The sequence below is a fragment of the Scyliorhinus canicula genome, chromosome 31 (assembly GCF_902713615.1).
Source record: "Scyliorhinus canicula chromosome 31, sScyCan1.1, whole genome shotgun sequence".
Taxonomy (NCBI): Eukaryota; Metazoa; Chordata; class Chondrichthyes; order Carcharhiniformes; family Scyliorhinidae; genus Scyliorhinus; species Scyliorhinus canicula.
In genome coordinates, this window is record NC_052176.1 from 54,762 (window position 1) to 62,378 (window position 7,617).

A 7,617-nucleotide genomic window follows, 5' to 3' on the forward strand; every position below is an offset into this window, starting at 1 on the left:
CACTCAGGCACTCCTCACTCCCTCACACACACACTACCTCACTCACTCAGGCACTCCACACTCACTACCTCACACACTCCCTCACACAGACACTACCTCACACACTGAGGCACTCCTCACACGCACACTACCTCACTCCCTATCCCCCTCACTCAGGCACCCCTCACTCCCTTACTACCTCACTCACTACCTCCCCCTCACAGACACTCCCTCACTCAGACACTCCCTCACTACCTCCCCCTCACTCAGACACTGCCTCCCCCTCACTCAGTCACTCCCCCACTCACTACCTCACACTCCCCCAGACACTCACACTACCTCACTCACTCCCCCTCACACTCTCTCCCTTCACTCACTCACACTCCCCCTCACTCCCTCTGACACACTCTCTCACTCTCCCCAACACTCTCCCTCACACACACACTCCCTCTCTCTCTCACCCTAACACTGCTCTCCAACACAGTGATATAACCCTGGCTCTAACACTGCTGTGTAATACACCACCCACCCTCTCCCTCCCTCACACTGCCCTCCAACTCAGCAATACTACACCACTGCCCTCTCCCTCACCCTAATTCTAACACTTCTGCAATTCAGCAATATTGCACCACCTCACTCTAACACTGCTCTATAATACAGCAAAATAACACCGCCACACACTCCAGCGCGCTCTCTCTTCTATCTGACAAACTCCACCTCCTTTCTTCGCCTTTTTAAACACGGCCCACCTCCCCCTCTCTCTGCTATTGCATCATTTAAGGTGGGACATGCAGCATTCAGAAAGCAGAGGGTTCTTACTGAAATGAATGTGCCCTGGGGCAAGGGGGTGTACAGAAGCTGGGAATGGCAGGGTAGATTTGAGGATGGAACTGAAGAGTTGTTTCAGATTAGTATTTTTTTTAATACAGTAAATATCAAGAAGCTGACTGAAGATAATTCATTGAATCCCTACAGGCAGAAGGAGGTCATTCGGCCCATCGAGGTTGCACTGACCCTCTGAAAGAGCACACTATCCAGATTCCTTCCCCTCCCCTATCCCTGTAACCCCACCTCTTTGGACACTAAAGGGCAATTGATCATGGCCAACCCACCTAACTTTCACGTCTCTGAATTGAGATGAAACTGGAGCAAACTCCACACAGTCACCTAGAGCTGGAATTGAACCCAGGTCCCTGGTGCTGTGAGGCAGCAGTGTTAACCTGGGTCCCTGGCGCTGTGAGACAGCAGTGCTAACCCCGGTCCCTGGCACTGTGAGACAGCAGTGCTAACCCAGGTCCCTGGCTCTGTAAGACAGCAGTGCTAACCCCGGTCCCTGGCACTGAGACAGCAGTGTTAACCTGGGTCCCTGGCACTGTGAGACAGCAGTGTTAACCTGGGTCCCCGGCACTGTGAGACAGCAGTGTTAACCCCGGTCCCTGGCACTGTGAGACAGCAGTGTTAACCTTGGTCCCTGATGCTGTGCGACAGCAGTGTTAACCTGGGTCCCTGGCGCTGTGAGACAGCAGTGCTAACCCCGGTCCCTGGCACTGTGAGACAGCAGTGTTAACCCCGGTCCCTGGCACTGTGAGACAGCAGTGTTAACCTTGGTCCCTGATGCTGTGCGACAGCAGTGTTAACCTGGGTCCCTGGCGCTGTGAGACAGCAGTGCTAACCCGGGTCCCTGGCACTGTGAGACAGCAGTGTTAACCCGGGTCCCTGGCACTGTGAGACAGCAGTGTTAACCTTGGTCCCTGATACTGTGCGACAGCAGTGTTAACCCGGGTCCCTGGCACTGTGAGACAGCAGTGTTAACCCGGGTCCCTGACACTGTGAGACAGCAGTGTTAACCTGGGTCCCTGGCGCTGTGAGACAGCAGTGCTAACCCAGGTCCCTGGCACTGTGAGACAGCAGTGTTAACCCCGGTCCCTGGCACTGTGAGACAGCAGTGTTAACCCGTGTCCCTGGCACTGAGACAGCAATGTTAACCCGGGTCCCTGGCACTGTGAGACAGCAGTGCTAACCCGGGTCCCTGGCACTGTGAGACAGCAGTGTTAACCCGGGTCCCTGGCTCTGTGAGACGGCAGTGTTAACCCGGGATCCTGGCTCTGTGAGGCAGCAGTGTTAACCCGGGTCCCTGGCACTGTGAGACAGCAGTGTTAACCCGGGTACCTGGCACTGTGAGACAGCAGTGTTAACCCCGGTCCCTGGCACTGTGAGACAGCAGTGTTAACCTGGGTCCCTGGCGCTGTGAGACAGCAGTGCTAACCCGGGTCCCTGGCACTGAGACAGCAGTGTTAACCCGGGTCCCTGGCACTGTGAGACAGCAGTGTTAACCTTGGTCCCTGATACTGTGCGACAGCAGTGTTAACCCAGGTCCCTGGCACTGTGAGACAGCAGTGCTAACCCGGGTCCCTGACACTGTGAGACAGCAGTGTTAACCTGGGTCCCTGGCGCTGTGAGACAGCAGTGCTAACCCAGGTCCCTGGCACTGTGAGACAGCAGTGTTAACCCCGGTCCCTGGCACTGTGAGACAGCAGTGTTAACCCGGGTCGCTGGCACTGTGAGACAGCAGTGTTAACCCGTGTCCCTGGCACTGTGAGACAGCAGTGTTAACCCAGGTCCCTGGCACTGCGAGACAGCAGTGTTAACCCCGGTCCCTGGCGCTGTGAGACAGCAGTGTTAACCCGGGTCCCTGGCACTGTGAGACAGCAGTGTTAACCCGGGTCGCTGGCACTGTGAGACAGCAGTGTTAACCTGGGTCCCTGGCGCTGTGAGACAGCAGTGTTAACCCGGGTCCCTGGCACTGTGAGACAGCAGTGTTAACCCGGGTCCCTGGCACTGTGAGACAGCAGTGTTAACCTGGGTCCCTGGCACTGAGACAGCAGTGTTAACCCGGTCTCTGACACTGAGATAGCAGTGTTAGCCCGGGACCCTGGCACTGTGAGGCAGCAGTGTTAACCCGGGTCCCTGGCACTGTGAGACAGCAGTGTTAACCCGGGTCCCTGGCACTGTGAGACAGCAGTGCTGACCACTGTGCCACCCAATTGGCAAAAGAATCTTTGAAGGCAGAGGTAAGAGATGGTGAGAATTTAAGTTTATTTTAAAAATGTTTTTATTCCAAATTTTTCAAAGTTTTTACAAAACACTACAAAAAAGAAAATAATGCAAAGAGAACAAAGTAATATATCAACAAAAAAACCACTTAACCCTCTATCCAGCTAAGAATTTAACAAAAAAACAAAACAAAATGGGGTGTCTGCCCATAACAAATAACCTGAAAACAACCCCCCCCCCCCCCCCCCCACCCCCGAGTTGCTGCTGCTGCTGCTGACCTCCACCTATCGTTCTGCGAGAAAATCAAGGAACGGCTGCCACCGCCTGGAGAACCCCTGCAGAGAGCCTCGCAAGGCAAACTTTATCTTCTCCAACCTGAGAAACCCCGCCATGTCACTGACCCAAGCCTCCACGCTTGGGGGATTCACGTCCCTCCAGATTAACAAGAGCCTTCTCCGGGATACCAAGGAGGCAAAGGCCAGAGCTCCGGCCTCTTTCGACTCCTGCGCTCCCGGATCGTCCGATACCCCAAATATCGCTATCCCCCAGCTCGGTTTTACCCGAGTGTCCAAGATCGTGGACATAGCCTTTGCAAAGCCCTTCCAGAACTCCGCAAGCGCCGGGCATGTCCAGAACATATGGACATGATTAGCTGGGCTCCCTGAACACCTCACACACCTGTCCTCTACCCCCAAAAAACATACTCATTCTCGCCCCTGTCATATGCGCCCGATGCACCACTTTAAACTGAACCAGGCTAAGCCTGGCGCAAGATGAGGAGGAATTGACCCTGCTCAGGGCGTCAGCCCACAGGCCCTCATCCAGCTCCTCGCCCAGCTCCTCCTCCCACTTGCCCTTCAGCTCTTCCACCGAGATCTCCTCCGCCTCCTGCAGCTCCTGGTACATTTCCAATATCTTGCCATCCCCAACCCACACGCCCGAGACCACCCTGTCCCGCATCCTCCGGGCAGGCAGCAGCGGGAATTCCCCCACCTGCTTTTCCCGAACGCCCGATCCTGCATGTACCTAAAGGTATTCCCCGGGGGTCACCCAAATTTCTCTTCCAGCGCCCTCAGACTGGCAAAGGTCCCATCCAGAAACAAGTCCCCCATTCTTTTGATTCCCACCCTCTACCAACTTAGGAACCCACCATCTATCCTACCTGGAACAAACCTATGATTGTTCCGTATCGGGGTCCAAACTGAGGCCCCTACCTCCCCCCATGCCGTCTCCACTGCCCCCAGACCCTCAATGTCGCCGCCACCATTGGGCTCGTGGTGTACCGCGTCGGCAGAAGCGGCAACGGTGCCGTCACCAGTGCCCCCGAGCTAGTGCCTGTACAGGACGACGCTTCCAGCCGTTTCCACGCCGTCCCCTCTCCCTCCCTCCATTACCCACTTCCGAATCATAGACACATTCGTTGCCCAGTAATAGCTGCACAATTTTGGCAGTGCCAACCCGCCCCCCTCACGACTGCGCTCCAAAAACAGTCTCTTAACCCGCGGGGTCTTATTTGCCCACACAAATCCCGTAATACTCCTATTTACCCGCTTAAAGAAGGACTTGGGGATGAGAATAGGCAGGCACTGAAAGGCGAACAGGAACCTAGGTAGGACCGTCATCTTTACGGACTGCACCCTACCCGCCAGGGAGAGTGGCAACACATCCCACCTCCTAAAGTCCTCCATCTGATCCACCAGGCGCGCTAGATTGAGCTTGTGTAAAACCAGCCAACTCTTGGCCACCTGGATACCCAAGTACCGAAAGCTCCTCTCCACCATCTTGAGCGGTAGCTCCCCCAATCTCTTTTCCTGGCCCCTCGCATGCACCACTAAAAGCTCGCTTTTCCCCACATTTAACTTGTATCCCGAGAAGTTTCCAAAATCTCTCAGAATCTGCATAACCTCCCCCATCCCCTCCACCGGATTTGCAATGTACAAAAGCAGGTCATCCGCATACAGTGTAACGCGGTGTTCCCCCCCCCCTCCCCCCGACCAATCCCCTCCAGTTTCTGGATTCCCTCAATGCCATGGCCAGCGGCTCAATCGCCAGGGCAAACAGCAGGGGGGGGACAAAGGGCACACCTGCCTCATTCCACGATATAACTTGAAATACTCTGACTGCAGCCGGTTCGTCGAAACACTCGCAACCGGAGCCTGGTACAACAATTTGACCCATCCTATGAATTCCTCCTCAAACCCAAACCTGCCTAACACCTCCCACTCCACTCGATCAAAGGCCTTCTGTGCGTCCATTGCCGCTACCACTTCTCCGTCCCCAGCCTCCGAGGGCATCATGATCACTTTCAGGAGCCTTCGCACATTCGTATTCAGCTGCCTGCCCTTCACAAACCCCGTCTGATCCTCATGAATCACTCCCGGGACACAATCCTCAATCCTGGTGGCCAGGATCTTGGCCAACAGTTTGGCATCTACATTAAGAAGCGAAATTGGCCCATAGGAGCCGCATTGCTACGGGTCCTTATCATGCTTGAGGATAAGCGAGATCAAAGCCTGTGACATCGTCGGGGGAGAGGATTCCCTTTTCCTCAGCCTCCTTAAAGGATCTCAGCAACAGCGGGCCCAACAGCTCCGAGAACTTCCTGTAGAACTCAACGGGGAATCCATCCTTCCCAGGGGCCTTGCCTGCATGCACACACTCCCCAACCTCTTAGCCATCTCCTCCATCCCGATCGGAGCCCCCAAACCCTCTAACCGCCCTTCCTCCACCTTTGGAAACCCAAGTTGGTCCAGGAACTGTCACATCGCCTCCCCCCCCCCCCCCCCCCCCCCCCCGGGGTTCTGACTCGCATAATTCACCATAAAAGCCCTTAAAGACCTTGTTTATTTTAGCTGGACTCCGCACCATGTTCCCCTCCTGTCCCTAATTCCCCCAATCTCCCTAGCCGCCTCCCTCTTCTGCAGCTGATATGCCAACATCCGGCTTGCCTTCTCCCCATACCCATACACTGCTCCCTGTAGCTTCCTCAACTACTTCCCTGTGGTTAGCAAGTCAAACTGCATCTGGAGGCTCCGGCGCTCCTTCAGCAACCTCTCCTCGGGGGATTCCACATATCTCCTGTCCCCCCTCAGTATCTGCCCCACCATCCTCTCCCTCTTCACCCTCTCCCTCTTCACCCTGTGGGCCCGGATTGAAATTAACTCCCCCCCCCCCCTGACCACCGCCTTCAGCGCCTCCCAGACCACACTCACCGACTCCTCCCCATTATCATTGGCCTCCACATATCTTTGGATACACCCCCGGACCCGCCCACAGACCTCCTCGTCCGCCAGTAGTCCCACGTCCATTCGCAACAGCGGGCGCTGGCCTCTCTCCTCCCCCATCTCCAGCTCCACCCAGTGCGGGGCATGGTCCGAGATCGCAATGGCCGAGTACTCCACCCCCTCCACTCTCGGGACTGGCGCCCTGTTTACCACAAAAAAAATCTATCCGTGAGTAAGCCTTGTGTACATGGGAGAAAGAGGAAAACTCCCTCACCCTTGGCCTAGCAAATCACCACGGATCCACTCTCCCCATCTGGTCCATGAACCCCCTCAGAACCTTAGCCACTACCGGCCTTTTACCCGACCGATCCAGTGCTGGGTCCAGAACCGTATTGAAGGCCCCCCCCCCCATTATTAAACTACCTGCCTCCAGATCCGGGATCCGACTCAAGATCCGCTTCATGAACTCTGCATCGTCCCAGTTGGGGGCATACACATTCACCAGCACCACCCAGGCCCCTGCAGCCTGCCACTCACCATAACATATCGACCCCCCCCCTTTATCCGCCTCAATACCCACCGCCTCAAATGCCACCCGCTTACTCACCAGGATTTAGACCTCTCTGTTTTTCGCATCCAGCCCTGAATGAAGAACCTGTCCCACCCATCCCTTGCTCAGCCTAGTTTGATCCACGATCTTCAGGTCTATTTCCTGTAGCATGGCTACGTCTGCCTTCAGCCCCTTTAAGTGTGAAAACACCCGGGCCCTCTTGACCAGCGCATTCAAGCCTCTCACATTCCACATGATCAGCCGGATCGCCCCCCCCCCCCCCCCCCCCCCCCCCCCCCGACTAGCCATCTCCTGTTTTAGACCAGGTGCCACGTGCCCACGATCCCCGCACTCTCCAGCCCCCCAGGCGGAGGCTCCCCACCCCGACTCTCCCTCTTACCTTCAACTCCTCCTTAATCAGCACAGCAGCAACCCAGTTTCCCGCCCCCTCCCCTTCCCCAGCTAAGCAACTGCTTAACCCCCCCACCCCCCATTGCACTCCCGTACGTCAACTGATTCATGCTGACCCCGGCCGCTCCAGCCTCTGCCTCCAATCCCCCTTTGGATTTCCCATCCAAATCTACAGCCCTCCCCCCACCAAAGTGGGGTAGTGGAAGTCCCCCCCCCCCCCCCCCACGCTCCCTGCCTGGGCAGGCCCCGCCCCCTGTGGCGCAGTTCCTTCTAACTGCAACCTCACCCCAGTCCCCGAGGGCTACGGGCCCCCCCCCCCCCACTCCCAAGAAAACGCGGGGGGAAAAAAATAAGCCCCACCCGAACAGACATCGCCCCCACTCCCTCACCAACATCCCA